The sequence below is a fragment of the Chamaea fasciata genome, unplaced genomic scaffold, assembly GCF_029207755.1.
Source record: "Chamaea fasciata isolate MVZ Bird 193981 ecotype frontalis unplaced genomic scaffold, bChaFas1.0.hap1 SCAF_24, whole genome shotgun sequence".
Lineage (NCBI taxonomy): Eukaryota > Metazoa > Chordata > Aves > Passeriformes > Sylviidae > Chamaea > Chamaea fasciata.
The window spans coordinates 4628593-4642636 of record NW_027094109.1 but is presented as its reverse complement, the minus strand read 5'-3'; the positions used below and the strand labels follow the sequence as shown (position 1 = coordinate 4642636).

The window sequence follows — 14044 nt, the reverse complement described above, 5'->3', positions numbered from 1 at the left end:
GTAATTTGTCTCTGAGGCAGAGGCGTTTTATTTTTCTCCTGTGAAGCTGATTCTTTTCCTCCAGCTTATTTCTTCTCAGCAGGAGGGGAAGATGAATTTCTGTCAAATAATAGTTCATTGCTCTTAATGCAAGAGTCCAATTAATTGATGGTTTAAAAGCTTTGCTTTCCTCGCCGTTGCAAACAAACAAGAAGAGGAGGACGGGACTGCAGCACTGCAGGCAAGGCTGGAGCATCCCGGGGATCAGGATCCTGCCTGGCATTTCCCAGCCTCACACCAGGGGATGGCTCTGTCCCACTCCTGCTTCCCAGGGCTGGATGATGCCTTTTCCCAGCCCGAGTTGCTGCTCAGGGCACCAGCAGGGAGTTAACCTTTAATAGGAAGGTTTTAGCAGCTGGGAGCAAAATTATCTCACCCTGTGTCCTTCTCAGGGAGGGGAGGGGATGGAGGGAGGCTCGGGGAGCTGGCAGGGAGTCCCAAAGCAGGGATTTGGGATGTGCGGGGAGCAAGCACAGCCTCCCCAAACCCAACTGTCCCGATCAGAGGTGTTTCGTCTGGGCTTAGGAAAGCTGGTCACTGCTGGAATCAATAGTTCCAGTGTCACACTGCTCCCCAGTGCCCTCCATCCCAGATTCTTCTGCTCCCTCCATCCCTGAAGCATCACAGAACCGGCTGAGCTGGAAGGGACCCACCAGGATCATCCAGCCCAGCTCCTGACCCTGCACAGACACCCCCAAATCCCACCCTGGGCATCCCTGGGGGTGGTGTCCAACCCCTCCTGGAGCTCTGGCAGCCCTGGGGCCGTGCCCATTCCCTGGGGAGCCTGGGCAGTGCCAGCACCCTCTGGGGGAGGAACCTTTCCCTGAGCTCCATCCCAAACCTCCCCTGACACAGCCGAGTGCCCCGTCCTCTGTGCCTCCCTCCATCCTGCCTGGTCCTCCTTCCATCCTTAGTGTCCTTCCTGCATCCCTCCGTCCTGCCCCGTCCTCCTTCCATCCCTCCATCCTGCCTGGTCTTCCTTCCATCCTCAGCCCCCTGCTCTCCCTGTATCCTCTGATCCATCCCACTCCCCTGCTCCCCCTGCATCCCTCCATCCATCCATCCATCCATCCATCCATCCATCCATCCATCCATCCATCCCTCCCTCCCTGTCCCCCGTTCTCCCCTCACCCCTCCGTCCATCCCGGTCCCCTGCTCTCCATCCATCCCTGTCCCCCGCTCTCCCCGCATCCCCCGATCCATCCCGGGTCTCCTGCTTTCCCCGCATCCCTCCATCCTTCCCGCTCCTCTTTCCATCCTTGTTTTTCTCTCCTCCCCTGACCCGTCCCTGTCCGCCGCCGTCCCCGCACCCCGCGGTCCCCCCCGCTCTGCCCGCACGGCTCTCTCCATCCCCTGCGCCGCCCGCGGGGGGCTCCCCCGGCCGCCGGTGGTCGCGGTGCCCCGGCCGCCGCCCCCCGCCCCCTGCAGTTCCCCCGCCCGCCGCCGGGGACCCGCGGCCGCCGCTGCCGGAGCGGGGCCGGAGCAGCCGCGGGCAGAGCCCAGCCCAGGTACGAGCCGCGGGCAGCCGTGGGGCGATGCGGGGTGGAAGGGGGGGGGATGGCGGCTGGGGCGGGGGGCGGGCACGGCTTCCCCGGGACCCCCGCGGGATGCTCGGCACGGCCGCCGGCCGCCGCTGCGGAGCCGCGGGGCCGGGAGCGCTCGGAACCGCAGCCGCCGCCGCTCGCTGGCTGCCGGCGGTGCCCCCGGCTGGCACTCGGTCCCCCCCCCCCCCCTCCCCGGCCACATCCAGCCCTCCCCGGTGACATCCAGGCTCGCCGGCCGCATCCAGCCCCTTCCCCGGCCACAGCCGGTGCCCCCCGACCGCCTCCCGCACTCGCTGAAGGACTTTGGGACCAGCCCTTTGCGGCGTTTTAGCGCACCAAGAGTTGAAAAACGCCACGCTCGGGGCTCTTAGCGGGGCTGAAGTTCAAAGAGCGCGGCCAGGGGAGCACTCGGTGCGGCTACAGCCGGTGCGGGTGCCCCGGGAGCGGTTCCCGGGCTGCGGGAGCGGGCGGCGGGCAGGGATGCTCCCCGCGGACCCGGGTGTTGCTGCGCTCGCAGCCTGCGTGCCGCGCTCGGAGGCGGCGAGGAAAAGGCTCTTGAACTCCTATTCCGCTCAGGCTGTGGATGAGGGAGAAAAGGTTCGTTGTTCTGGAAGGCGTTTGTGCGGAGTTGTGCCGGGGAATAATCGGCGTTAGGATCGCTGAGGCGCTCGCCGTGTGCGCAGACGTGCGGGGCTGATGCTGACGGACTCCGGTGATGAGCCGGCAGCGCCGAGCCCGGGCAGTGTGCGAGGAAAACTCCCTGCACAAGCCTCTTCCTAGGCCCAACTTTATCCCGGCTGATTTATGCCCAAACTCCGGCTCGGCTGCGGCTCGGGCCGGGGCTCTGCGTAGGTGCGAGATGCTGCGAGCGCTGCTGGGCTCTCGCCATCCACGGGGCTGGATCCTTTCTCCCGATAGGATTGGGACCCCGGGGTTGTGGCCCTGGGGGAGTTAACTGGACCCCCGCGCGGCTGGCTTTGTCCCCACACTCGTGTCCTTCGTGGGGAGGAGCTGCTGGCCGGAGGATCCAGCGCCGTGCCCGCCTCCCCGGGGACCTGGACTAAAGCGAGGGATGCTGAGGGACAGCTCAGCTCGCTCTGCCACCGCATCCCGGCCGCTCTGAGGGGGCTCCAGCAGCCCCCAGACCGCGGGAGATCCCCCCCCCCCCCCCCCCGGGAGGAGGAAGAGGCAGTCCCTTTGTCTCGGCGAGGCAAAGGCAGCCTTTCCTCCGGGCTCGGCAGCCACATCCCGGCTGGATGTGACCGCTGCAGGCAGAGCCCTCCTCCTCCTCCTCACTCGGGAGTCTACGGCATCGGAGAGAGCCTGGAGCATCCCCCCGGAGTCTCCGGCTCTGCTGAGGAGCAGAGGCAGCTCCGGGGGGCTCAGCCGGGTGTGCTCGCAGGTAGGAGGGGGATGTGGCCGTGCCGGGGCTTTCCTGCCGTGCTTTGCTCCGCTGTTGCTTCACAGAGGGGCAGAAACGATCCGCAGTGAGGCTCCCACCGCGCCAAGGCGTGTTTAAAGTGTCTCGGTGCGAGCCCGCTTCGCTATTGATGTGTCTGAGGCTGGGGATCGGAAGGGAACCGTCTCCGTGGGGAAATCGATGGTGAGAGGCAGAACCTTCCCCTCTCGGTTTCCATTTCAGGGCTGGGCCCGACGAGCAGAGGCAGAAGTTGGGAAAGTTGCTGCGTGGCTCTCGGTGGTTCGCAGGTGGTGCTTTCCCCCTGCACCTGGCAGGAATTATTAATACCCTGCGATGAGACACCTGGAATTTTGGGGAAGGGGGAGCTGCTGGCAGGCTGTGCTGAGCAGAGAGTGCCAGCACAGGGAGGGAGAATGCTCTTTAAAAAAAAAAAAAATTCCTTTAAATGGCCATTTGTCTTAGATCCTTTGTGATCTGGCTCCTGTGTGGTGGGAACAGGCTGCCTGAGGATGGCGAACCCCAAAGTGAAGGGCTTCATCCCAAAATCTTGGGATAAACACATGAACGTCTCCTTGAAAATATTGATTCCAAGAGGCTGATTTGGAGCAGCTGCCTGCAGCTTCCAGAGGCACAGAGATGCTGCTGCTGCTGCTGCTGCTGCAAGTTTCTTGCTGGAGGTTTCTTTCTGCAAGCTGTGCAAGGAGAATCAGCCAAGGAGTCATATGGGCTGGCAAAGGTCTGGGTACCTCGGTGCCAAGGAGCATTCAGCAATCTGGGGGTGAGTGGGGCAGGATTTGAGGGGCCTGCGCTTCTGAGAGCTCACCAATGGAGCAGAGAGGGAAGGTAGGGGCAGTGCTGCCTCCAGACTGTCCTGAAAGCTTCGGTGTGCCAGGAAATCTCATCTGTGTGTGTGTGTGTGCTCACATCGATGTCTCTGCCTGATGGAAAAGCACAGAGTGAGCTTCAAACTCGCCCAGGAGCTGGGAGGATCCTCAGCTAAAGCCTGGCTTGACTGCACGGGGAATTCTGGTGGGGAAGCGCCTGCCTGGGATGTGGGGCCAGAGTCCTGCTCCTCCTGGAGGAACCTGCTGGTTTTCCATGTGAGACGGAGGAAAGGCTGGGCTGGAGGAGAAGCTGGATGTTCTCACTGGGTGGGTGGAAGGGAAAGGTTTTGGAGTCGGCAGAGGAAGGAGGAGCAAGGGCTGACTCGAGAGGTGAAGGAGCAGACACATCCTTAGGGTCAGCCATGGCTGGGCCAGATGGGCAGAGGAGAATCCTCTCCTCCAAGAAACTTCCTTTTTTTTTTTTTTTAAAGGCGATTTCAGCTTTATTCTGGCTTTGCTCAGTGCTCAGCATGTCCAGACAGTCGATGTTTTGCCCTTTTAAAAGGCTTGCTGATGTTCCTGAGGTGTGGATATTGATTTTCAGTGACTTTGGGGAGAGATCTCCGTGGGCAGCACTCGTTGGGGTCAGATTTTATTTATTTTTCGTGCTTCCAGGCAGGCAGAAGGCAAGACAGAAGTTTTGCAAGCCTCCTCAGAAATGCTTTTTGTTCTGGGGCAAGAGGTTTCTGAGGCAGCACATGAAAGGAGGGGAATCTGTTAAAACAAGGCACCTCTTGCTGTGTGTGAACAGGAGGAACAGTGAAAATGTGGCTGAGCAGGAGGAGAACAGCTTGGAGGGTGTTGCTGACACCTGAGGGAGGAATCAGTGGGGTATCAGCATCTCCACGAGGAAAAAAAAAAAAAACAAAACTGTGGGAGATTGAGAGAAAGGAGATTGGGAAAGAAAGGAGATTGTGGGTTTGCTGGTGCACAGGAGCATGCAAACTCCACTTTGTCACCTCGGGGCAGCCACTAACGCTGTCCTGGGGTCGCTGACAGGACACATGAGGGACTTGGAGAGATAAAAGAAGGTGCAAGACCTGTGAGGAGGTAATGGAGCCGTTTTCGGGATCCCCGTCGTAACTTCATTTACGGCATGGAGTTTGCAGGGACAGGCTGCGGTGGGGACACACGGGGATTTTTGTGTTTGTCCTGGCGCCTCTGCAAGATTCGGTTTCCTGCTGGATTTGGGACTTGGTTGTGATGAGGGAGGAGGAAAACGTACTGAGGAGCAGATTGGAGGAGCCCAGAGCGGTTTGGCTTGGAAGGGAACTCAAAGCTCATCTCATGCCACGGACAGGGACACCTTGCAGAGGATTAACCAGGATCGTTTCCATGCTGGTCACAGGGCAGGGCAGAGCTGGCAGTGCCCAGCTGAGGGGAATCAGCAGTGATTGGACTGTCCAGAGAGGGAAGAATGGACACAAGATGTTGCAGATCTGAGGTAAATCAGGCGTAAAATCGCAGCAGGTGTAAACATAAAGGGGAGGATGCCTCTTCTCCCTCCTCTTCCTCCCGCCTGGCCATTTCCAAGGCAGGAGCCCCAGAGGGCAGAGGCAGCTGATGGATGCAGCAGGAATTTTTGCCACGCTCTGCCCGTACAGAAACCAAACCTGAGGAAGAACTGGGGGATATCAGGCAAGTGAGGGTTTTTTATTATTTTTTATTTCTGTGCCTGCTGGGAGGGCCTAATTATCCCTCAAATACTCGGCTGGTCTGTCCCTGGGGGTCAAATCACCACAGTTTATCTGCAGAGGATGGCTGCCCAGTAGGGAAGCCTTCCCTCCTAAAGGCTGAGGAAATAAGAGTTCAACATCTTCCAGCGGGCCTAATTTATTTGGTGATTTCATTAAATCCACCCCAAAAGAGGCTATTTTAGGAAATAAATAGCAGAATGTGGGCAATAAATAGCTGTGGGATAAGGGGCAGAGTTCAGTGCTGGCTTTCCTAGTTAAGCTGCAGAAAATAGAAGTGTAATGGCCGAGCGCTGATGGGAGCGTAGATATGTGATTATGTGAGGGTTCCTCACACTGAGGCTGGGCTTATTTATTATCTTTAATGATCTGGAGGTGGAAATGGATCAGAGCTGGGTTAGGGAGAGCGAACATGCTAACAGGAAGGGGCTGCTTTTGCGGGAATGAAGAGGGAAAGCTGCTGGGCTGGGGCGTGCGGCGCTTCGGCCGCTGCAGCAGCAGTTGGTGTAACTCGGATTTGAGCACGTGAAAAAATAGGGAAAAGCTGAGTGAATCCTTCCCTAATAACAAACCCTGGGTAATTCTGTGGGATTCTAGCAGGAGAACGTGAGGAGTTGGGGTGGTTTGTGTGCAGCTGAGGGCGTCCTGGGGCTGTGTGGACGAGCTGCAGGTGCTGGGGAGCCCCAGGAGATGCTCTGCTGGGACAATCAGGGCTCTCTCCATCCCCGTGGGGTTCAGGGAGGGCTCTGCAGTGGCAGCTGCTCTTCCCAAAGCCTCCCAGCTCAGGGATTTGCTGCTGGAGCAGGGGCTCTGGGCGTCTGGGCTGTGCCAGCATCCCGCTGCATTTGCTGCCTTGGAGTCACTCAGGGGGAACTTTGCTGAGCGCTGACCTCCAGCTGGGGCCATCCCCTGGATTTTCCCGGGGGCAGATGGTGGGTCGGGGGTGAAGGAGCTGAGAGAAGCTGTCCACCTCCAGGGGTGATTCCCCCCCAGGTCCGTGGTGCCTCCATCCCGGAGCTTTGGGAATATTCCGTGTTTGAAGCTCAGCCTTTGACGAGTCCGTGGTGTCTCGGGCCTGGGAGGGGGATTGGAGAGCCCAGAGGGTTCTGGTCCTCCTGGATTTCACCTCCCTGAGCCAGCTCTCATCCCCAGAACAACATTTATTCCTGCTGCCCACTGCACGTGAGCAGCTCTGTAACAAAATACCCCCAGAGTGCCTCACCTGCTGAGCCATCCCGCACTGGGGGATTTTCATCTCTGCCGAGACCTCCTCCTGCCTTCGAAGTCTGCAGAATTTATTTGCATCCTTCATGAGGGAGACAGCCAGGCACAGCATTTTGTAATTTTTATTTTTTTCCCCCCCTGTTCCTCTGCTTCCCCACCGGCTTTTCAGTTTGTTTATTTGGTGAGCTCAGCACCAGCACAATGATGTGGAAATAAAGCGAAGGAGCTTCCTCTTGGCCTCCCTGCGTATGCACAAATGGGAGACATAGATCATGCTGGCAATCCCCAGCCAGGCTCCACTTAATGGAAATTCTCCCGTGACCTTACAAACCCCTCTTTGCCAGGGTTTATAATGAGTCTGCAGAAAATCCGTGCAGGGCACAAACAAGTCACCTGAGGTCTCAGACCCCGCGAGCACAAAAATCATAATAATGACGCTAATTTCCCACCCACTCAGGCATGTGCTCGCCTCCTTAAAGGGTTTGCTATTTTTACAAAAGCGGTTTTGTCACCTTCTTGGGGACTGTTAGGACGGGTGTGGCGGGGAGGAGGAGAACAACAGGTGGGGAACAGCTGTCCCTGAGCTCTGTGACACCAGATCCCCCCGGGAGCATCCCCGGGTCCTTGCTGCCTGGACATCAGGCTGCGAGGTTCAGGACATGAAACTCAGCGGCCTCAGCAGAAAATCAGCTTTCTTTGCCCCGACACCCTCTCCCCACTCCCCTACAGCTGAGTCTGATAACAGAGATCATCCGTGCCCCCTCAAACCCCTTGTTCAGCCTTGACCTTTGTGTAAACCGGCTGCCGCAAACCACAGAGTTCGCAGTTCGGTGACAGGAGCTGATGTGGGGTTTTTTTGAAGGAACGCGCGGTGTTTTGATGTTCGGAGGTTTGTTTGATGGCTCCGTGTCCCTGCTCGGAGGCACGGGGACTGCGGGGCTCCTTGTCACCGCGGCCGGAGGCTGCGGTGGGGTTCACCCCGGGCAGGTTTCCCTTTGCGGCCTGGGATGGAGCAGCAAGTCGCTGCCGTGTCTGGGAGAGCCGCTCCAAATCCGCCCTGGTTTGGGTGAGGTGGCCGAGCCAGGGGCTGCAAACTCACTTCATTGCTGATCTGCCATGCACCAAAACTGCTTTTTTTTATTATTTTTTTTTCCACCCCCAAAAAAGCAGTTAATTAAAGAATATCCCTCTAGCCACGCTGGTTGTTTGCCCTCGCAGTTTTCTTGTTTGCTCTCTGCCTATTTCCCGTTCCCTGCCGCGCCTCCTGGCTGCTGGTGAGGATCGTGTGTGCAGCTCTGGTTATCACATCTCCAGCCCGAGAAGCGTTCGGGGCAGAGCCTGTGCTGATGCTCACCGAGCATCTGGTGCTCCCCAGGTCCCATTCATCACTGTCTCGCACTTTGCATTATTGTTCACACCGAGGGAAAGTGGGTGTGAAGCTGGAATAATAATGTTTCACACTCGCTTTGCTGCGGGTTTGATACCCAACTGCGTTTGAGCCCATCTCGAAAGGCCCCGAGCAATGGAGGGGTTGGGAGCTGGAAGCAAATAACGAGTTAATTACAGCTGACAAATAACGAGTTAATTACCTTCGGTGAGGAAATGACTGCTGTGCTCCGTATTACATCCGTGATAAACTGAAAATCAAGAGCGGGTTTTTAAATTCTGGCTTGACAGGTTGGAAGGAATCTGGAGGTGAGGGCAGAGCTCAGTGCAGTGGTTCCCCCAACTTCAGCCTCGTTCTTTCAAATGGAATTCCAACATGGATTGTTGGGAGGGAGATTTTCCTGAGACATCTCTCTTCAGTCCAACACGCCTCGCTCATTTCCGAAGGGGTCGGGGCGTTAAATGATGGACATTGATGCAGTTGTTTTAATGACACAAACATGGGGAGAATTTAATGCTCCGTGGAGTATCAGGAGTTTGGAGTTTGGGAATGGGGGTCTTTTGGCAGCTGCACCTCCCAAGGGTCTCTCAGGGGACGTGGTTTGCAGTGATTGGGACTGACGTGCCTTGTGTTGTGTTCCTGCTGGGTGTTAAATAAGATTGAAGTCTCCTCAGTCACTATTTAGTTATTGAAGAGCATCGCAGCCACCACAAGCGCAAACAGAACTGTCTGGATGTTTGTTTATGCAACAGATCATTGGAAAGTCTGTAGGAAAAAAAAAAAATTCTTGTCTGTTAGATAATTAATCTGCATTTTAAGAATTGTCTAAAGACATATTTGCAAGCCAGTCCATTGAGCTGCTGCTCATCTAGTCAATAATCCCATATTTAATAGTCCCTGAGAATGTATTTCCATAATGTGCTGTGAACAGTTGAGAAATCTGCATCTTTTTTTGTCTTAAGATGTCAGTGCTTGCACATTTTCTATGACAATTTTTTTTTTTTCCTCTGACTGTGGGTGAGAAAAATCCAGACATGTGAACTCCCAACTGATGGGGCTGGGGGTAGGAGAGAGGGGAAGATGATGGAGCGAGCCCCTGGGTGAGGATCCTGGATGAGTTTGCAGTTTCCATCTGGCATCTGGGAGCCTGCAACGTGCTGGCAGCGATGCCCAAAATGCACCTCGGGGCTTGGGGTGAGGGACCAGGGGCTTTCCCGGCTCCAAAAATCCTGTTGGGAGTCAGGGAAGTGGGGCATGGCTTGGGAAGGAGGGTCTGGCATGAGCTGAGATGCTCTGGAGGGAACGCCGTGCTCCTGGTGGGGTGGGTTTGGTCCTGGCAGGAGCAGGGATGTCCTGGCAGCGCTGGGATTTGGATTTGGAGTTTGTTTGGCTCCCAGGACGGGACTCTGCTGCAGCAGCACAAAGCCACGGGGCCCCGTGGCCGTGTCTGGGCAGTGACTCCCTTTATCCCACCCTGGAATTCTGACGGCCACCATTGGATTTTGGGGCGCCTGCAGCACCTCTGAGCCGAGCTTTTCCATGTTCCCACACGGCTGGAAGTGAAGGTTTGGGGTTCGGCCGGTTCCCTGGGTTCACAGAGGGAGAGGCTGAGTGCCGGGGCTGCCCCTGTGATAATTTACTAACGAGAGCGGCGAGTAAAACCCACACTTGGCGAGAGGAACCCCGGGGAGCCGCCACATCAAGGTGAGAAGCGGGAGCTTAATTTCATTATCTTATCAACAACTGGCTGGTCTTGTGCTGTGCTGCGAATCCTCAGGAGTGCTAATGCTATCTCGGGCTGTCTAAGCAGAGAAATAATGAATACAAGCAGGACGAGCATTGTGTGCAGCCCTGGTATCTATACCTTAAAAATGATGTTGGCAAACCGGAGGGAGATAAGGGCAGAGCCACGGGGATGATGTGAAGGCTGGAAAACAGGCTGGAGAGAGACACTGAAGCCCAATCTTCTTCTTCTCCTCACAGAAGGGAGTGATTTGATTGTTGTCCAGGAGTACTTAAGCAAGGGGAAGAGACTCGTGCTAGGCAAAGGTTGGGAGGGAAGGCCACGGTTCTGTGGCTGGGTGCTCGAGCTGGATAAATCCAGACAAGGGAAAGCCATGTTTTATTTTTGTACAGCTTTATATTTAAGCACAGGAGCAAATTACCCAGGGCTCGGTACATTTGCTGTTCTTTAAATTGAAATGATACATCTTTGCCAGCGTTCTTTTAGGTCAACTGCAGGTTTGGAGTGGGAAAAACTCAGCATGAGTCAGTCACAACTCAAAACAAGATTTTCAAAATGGTCATTACTGCCCTTCAAATCTTTCAGTTACGGTATGAATTTTTTATTTTTCTGATGTGGGGGAGAGCGGGGATGTGAAATCCAGCAGGGCTTTGGGCTGTAGTGTGGAAGGGATTGGGTTGCTGTCAGCTGAGCCCATGCGTAGGGCTTACCCAGTTTTAAAAAATCCCCTTTTCCTGCTGATTTTAGGACTGGGACGGGCCTCTTTGGAGGAGTTGGGGGTGTCTGAAGGGTTCTGCTCTCCTCCTGCTGTCCCGTGAGATTCCCCAAGCCCCCGAGCCTCCCGCACGGCCCCCGAGGATGCCGCAGCCGCAAATCGGCCCTGGCACCTGGCAGAGGCGCTCAGCACACCCAGGGAGAGAGATGAAGAGGCGTCATTACCGTTCGGTGGGTGGCTGGCATGTTAATTAGGGCACGGGGCCGCTCTGGAAGGTTACCGTCACCTCTTACCTCACCAACCTGAACGCCGCAGAGGCAGGAGAGCGAAGCTGGGAACAAACCCAGCTCCACCAGGGGTTGGGATGGGGCGGTTCAGCCAGCGCTGCCTCCCCTTTTCCGCACGGGAAGTGATTCCAGGTGGGAATCCCACAGCCTTGCCCTGTCTCCGTCCCCACTTTGACTCAGCTCTCTGCAGAACTGAAGGATGTTCCCTTTCTCAGAGGATGGCTCCTCATTCTTTTTCTCTCCATGCTTGTTGCTGGCGCGCTGAAGAAAATTAAATTAGGGCTCTATCAGTACAAGGGAGAGATTACCATTTGCAAAAACACGTTTTGCTTAAGTTGGTGATATTGTAAGTGTTAATTGAGTGTTCATTGATTGCCTGTCACCGCCCTGATGTAATTCTGCTCCTCTCGGGCGGGTGCCCTACCCCTGATTGAACAGAGCTGCTCTTGCACCAGGAAAGCGGCCTGGCGGTTCATTTCTTCCCCCCAGTGATTCCATTTTACCAGCTGGATAATTAGCATCGTCTCCTCCTCTCCGGAGCCAGCTCAGCCTGCACACCATCCTTGTTCTCTCCCAAGTACCTTTAATGCTTTAATACTTCAGGGCTTTTAAGTGGCCCTAGACAAGGATTTAAGCAGGGGATGTGTTTGAACTCGGTCCAGGAGCTGTTGTCTGCCTGGATTTAGGGTCCGAGTTCCCCCAGCTATTGCTCTGTTCATTAGAGGTCCTTTGTCGCTGGAGGTTCAATTATGGGAGTGAATGGTGTTTTCTGGGAACAGAGGTGGGCAAGGAGAAGCCAAAAGCTCTCCGTGCTAATGGTGTCTGTTATGTAAATGGCTCTGTAATCAGGTAATCGCCGCCGAGTCGTGCTGGTGACGGGACTTGTGTAATCCTTCCACCGGAGGCTTGGCAGAGCCTTTTTTGTGCTCCAGGGAAGCTGCCGGGGCTCCCTGCGGGGGCCGGGAGCGCTCTGGGGTGGGAGGTTCCCACTCGGGACGCGCCAAGGTGATCTGGGTGTGAGGGTTGGGCGCAGAGTGGGATCCACACGTCCTTGGCTCCTCCAGGTCTTCCTCTAACTCAACCAGGAGCTGGCAGCACATCCCAGTGATCCCCAGCACAAAAGGAGGCTCCTCTCCCACATCCTCATGATCCAAGGGTTTGGGGTTTTGCCATCCCCCATGATCCAGAGGTTTGGGGTTTAGCCATGATCCCCATGGTCCAAGGGTTTGGGGTTTAGCCATCCCCCGTGATCCCAGGGTTTGGGGTTTAGCCATCCCCCGTGATCCCAGGGTTTGGGGTTTAGCCATCCCCCGTGATCCCAGGGTTTGGGGTTTAGCCATCCCCCGTGATCCCAGGGTTTGGGGTTTGGCCACGATCCCCCATGACCCAAGGTGTCCGCAGTAATCGAGTTTTCCCTCCGAAGCACGAGGCTCGTGGTGCAGTTCTGCACATTCAGTTATCCCTTCCCTGCCAGATCCCCCAGCAGAGCTCTGAGATTTGTGGTGGGGCTTTCCTGCTGTGAAGGATCTTCCCGGTGTGTGTTTGGTGGGCTGGAGAATCCTAGGAAAGATTAATTAACCCTGGGTGAGAAACTGTGATTTAACATTTGTACGGGGGGGGGGGAGGGAAATTAATATTCCTTCTGCCATGCAGAATCTGTTTAAACTCCTGCCTTCAGCTTGTCTGACTGGGAATCTCCTCTAACTTGTACAAATGAAAGAACAATTTGTTTTAGATGATGAGTTATGAGAATATTGCTCATAGACCCAGAACACGACATTTTCAATCACATCTTTATTGCATTGGTAAGGAGAAAAAAAAAAAAAAAAAGGATTTTTAGGATCTTGACATGCTTATCCTTCAGAGACCAAGTCAATTATCATCTTATGTAAGAATTTACTCCACGGGCTCTCTGGTCTCTGGGAATATCATCAAGTCAAGAGGAAATTCCTGCAGGGTTTATTGCAGCTGTTGCAGAGTTGAAAGGGTAGCCCAAGTTTCTGTCCACAGGTGGCCTCCAGGAACAGGAGAATGGCTTAAGAAACGTGTGGTGGTGAAATACGTAAGTTTGAGTCGGTTTTGGCAAAGTGCTGCTTTAGCCTTGTCTTGAGGGCCACGAGAACCAAAAACTCATTTCCCATCAGCCTGGGAAGGTGGAGGTGAAGATTCTCTTGCTGGGAACTTTGAGCAACAGGTCAGAAATCCCGAGCTGAAGGACCGAACACTGAACTGAACAATCAAATCCTTCTTTCATAGCCCTTAGCTGAGGTCAGGGATGGATTTGTGTGTTTTCAGTTGTCTGCAGGGCCCATCCTGCTGGGAATAACAGTGCTCGGACTTGTTCTCCTCTCCAGGCTGGTTTTTTTTTTGGTGAGGGAGACTCTCACTCCTCCTTTTCTCTGCCTGTAAAGCAGGGACAAGCCTTCGCTGCTGGAATGTGGCAGATTAGCCTGGGATGATGCTCCAGGAGCTGGAAATGCTGCTCTGAAGGCAGAACTCGAAGCACTTTTTCTCCTTGAGCAGATTTCCAGTCACAAAAATATCCGAGTCCCATTTGCAGGCCCCGGTGTTAATGCAGTGCAGCTGCTCTGCTCCATTTGCTTGCATAAATGCAGCTTTTAGAGCTGTCACATATGCTTGATGGAGCCACTACCCCTCACCTGCTCCTTCCTGGAGTGGCAATTCCTGGCAGGGATTGCCAAGACGAGGGAGATGATGGTTGTCTCCGTGCATTTAGTGCATATGCCAGGGCTAGAATCCCACCATTTCCAAGCTGCTCTGGATGGCTGGAGTGCTCCAAATGCATTTGTGCAGATGGAATTTCTGGGCTGGATCACCTTGGCTCCAGCCCTCCCTGCTTCTGTGGCTTTGTTTACGTGGAGGGTTTCGAGCTGGGGGTTTGATTCTCCTGTTGTTGAAGCTGTTATTTTTTTTACAGTGGTGCATTACTCATTTGGTTCCTTTTACTCCTGTCAAGTTCGCCAGCCATGACTAATGAAGAGTTTTGCTGCAGCCTCTCGTGGAGTGGACACCCGAGGTGCTTTAAAGGGATTTTTTTAGTGTTTTGGTTTTTTCCTTTCCCACAGTTTGACACTGCAGGGTTGGT

General features: G+C 55.1%; 1 protein-coding gene across 1 annotated transcript in view; it reads left to right on the top strand.

Moving 5' to 3' along the window:
- Positions 1 to 1510: 1510 nt before the first annotated feature.
- GRIK4 (glutamate ionotropic receptor kainate type subunit 4) overlaps positions 1511 to 14044 on the top strand; it is a 184135-nt gene continuing 171601 nt past the window's right edge. The window contains exon 1 of the mRNA XM_066203317.1: positions 1511 to 1547. The gene's annotated coding sequence lies outside the window, so the exon portion shown is untranslated. The remainder of the gene's footprint in view (positions 1548 to 14044) is intronic.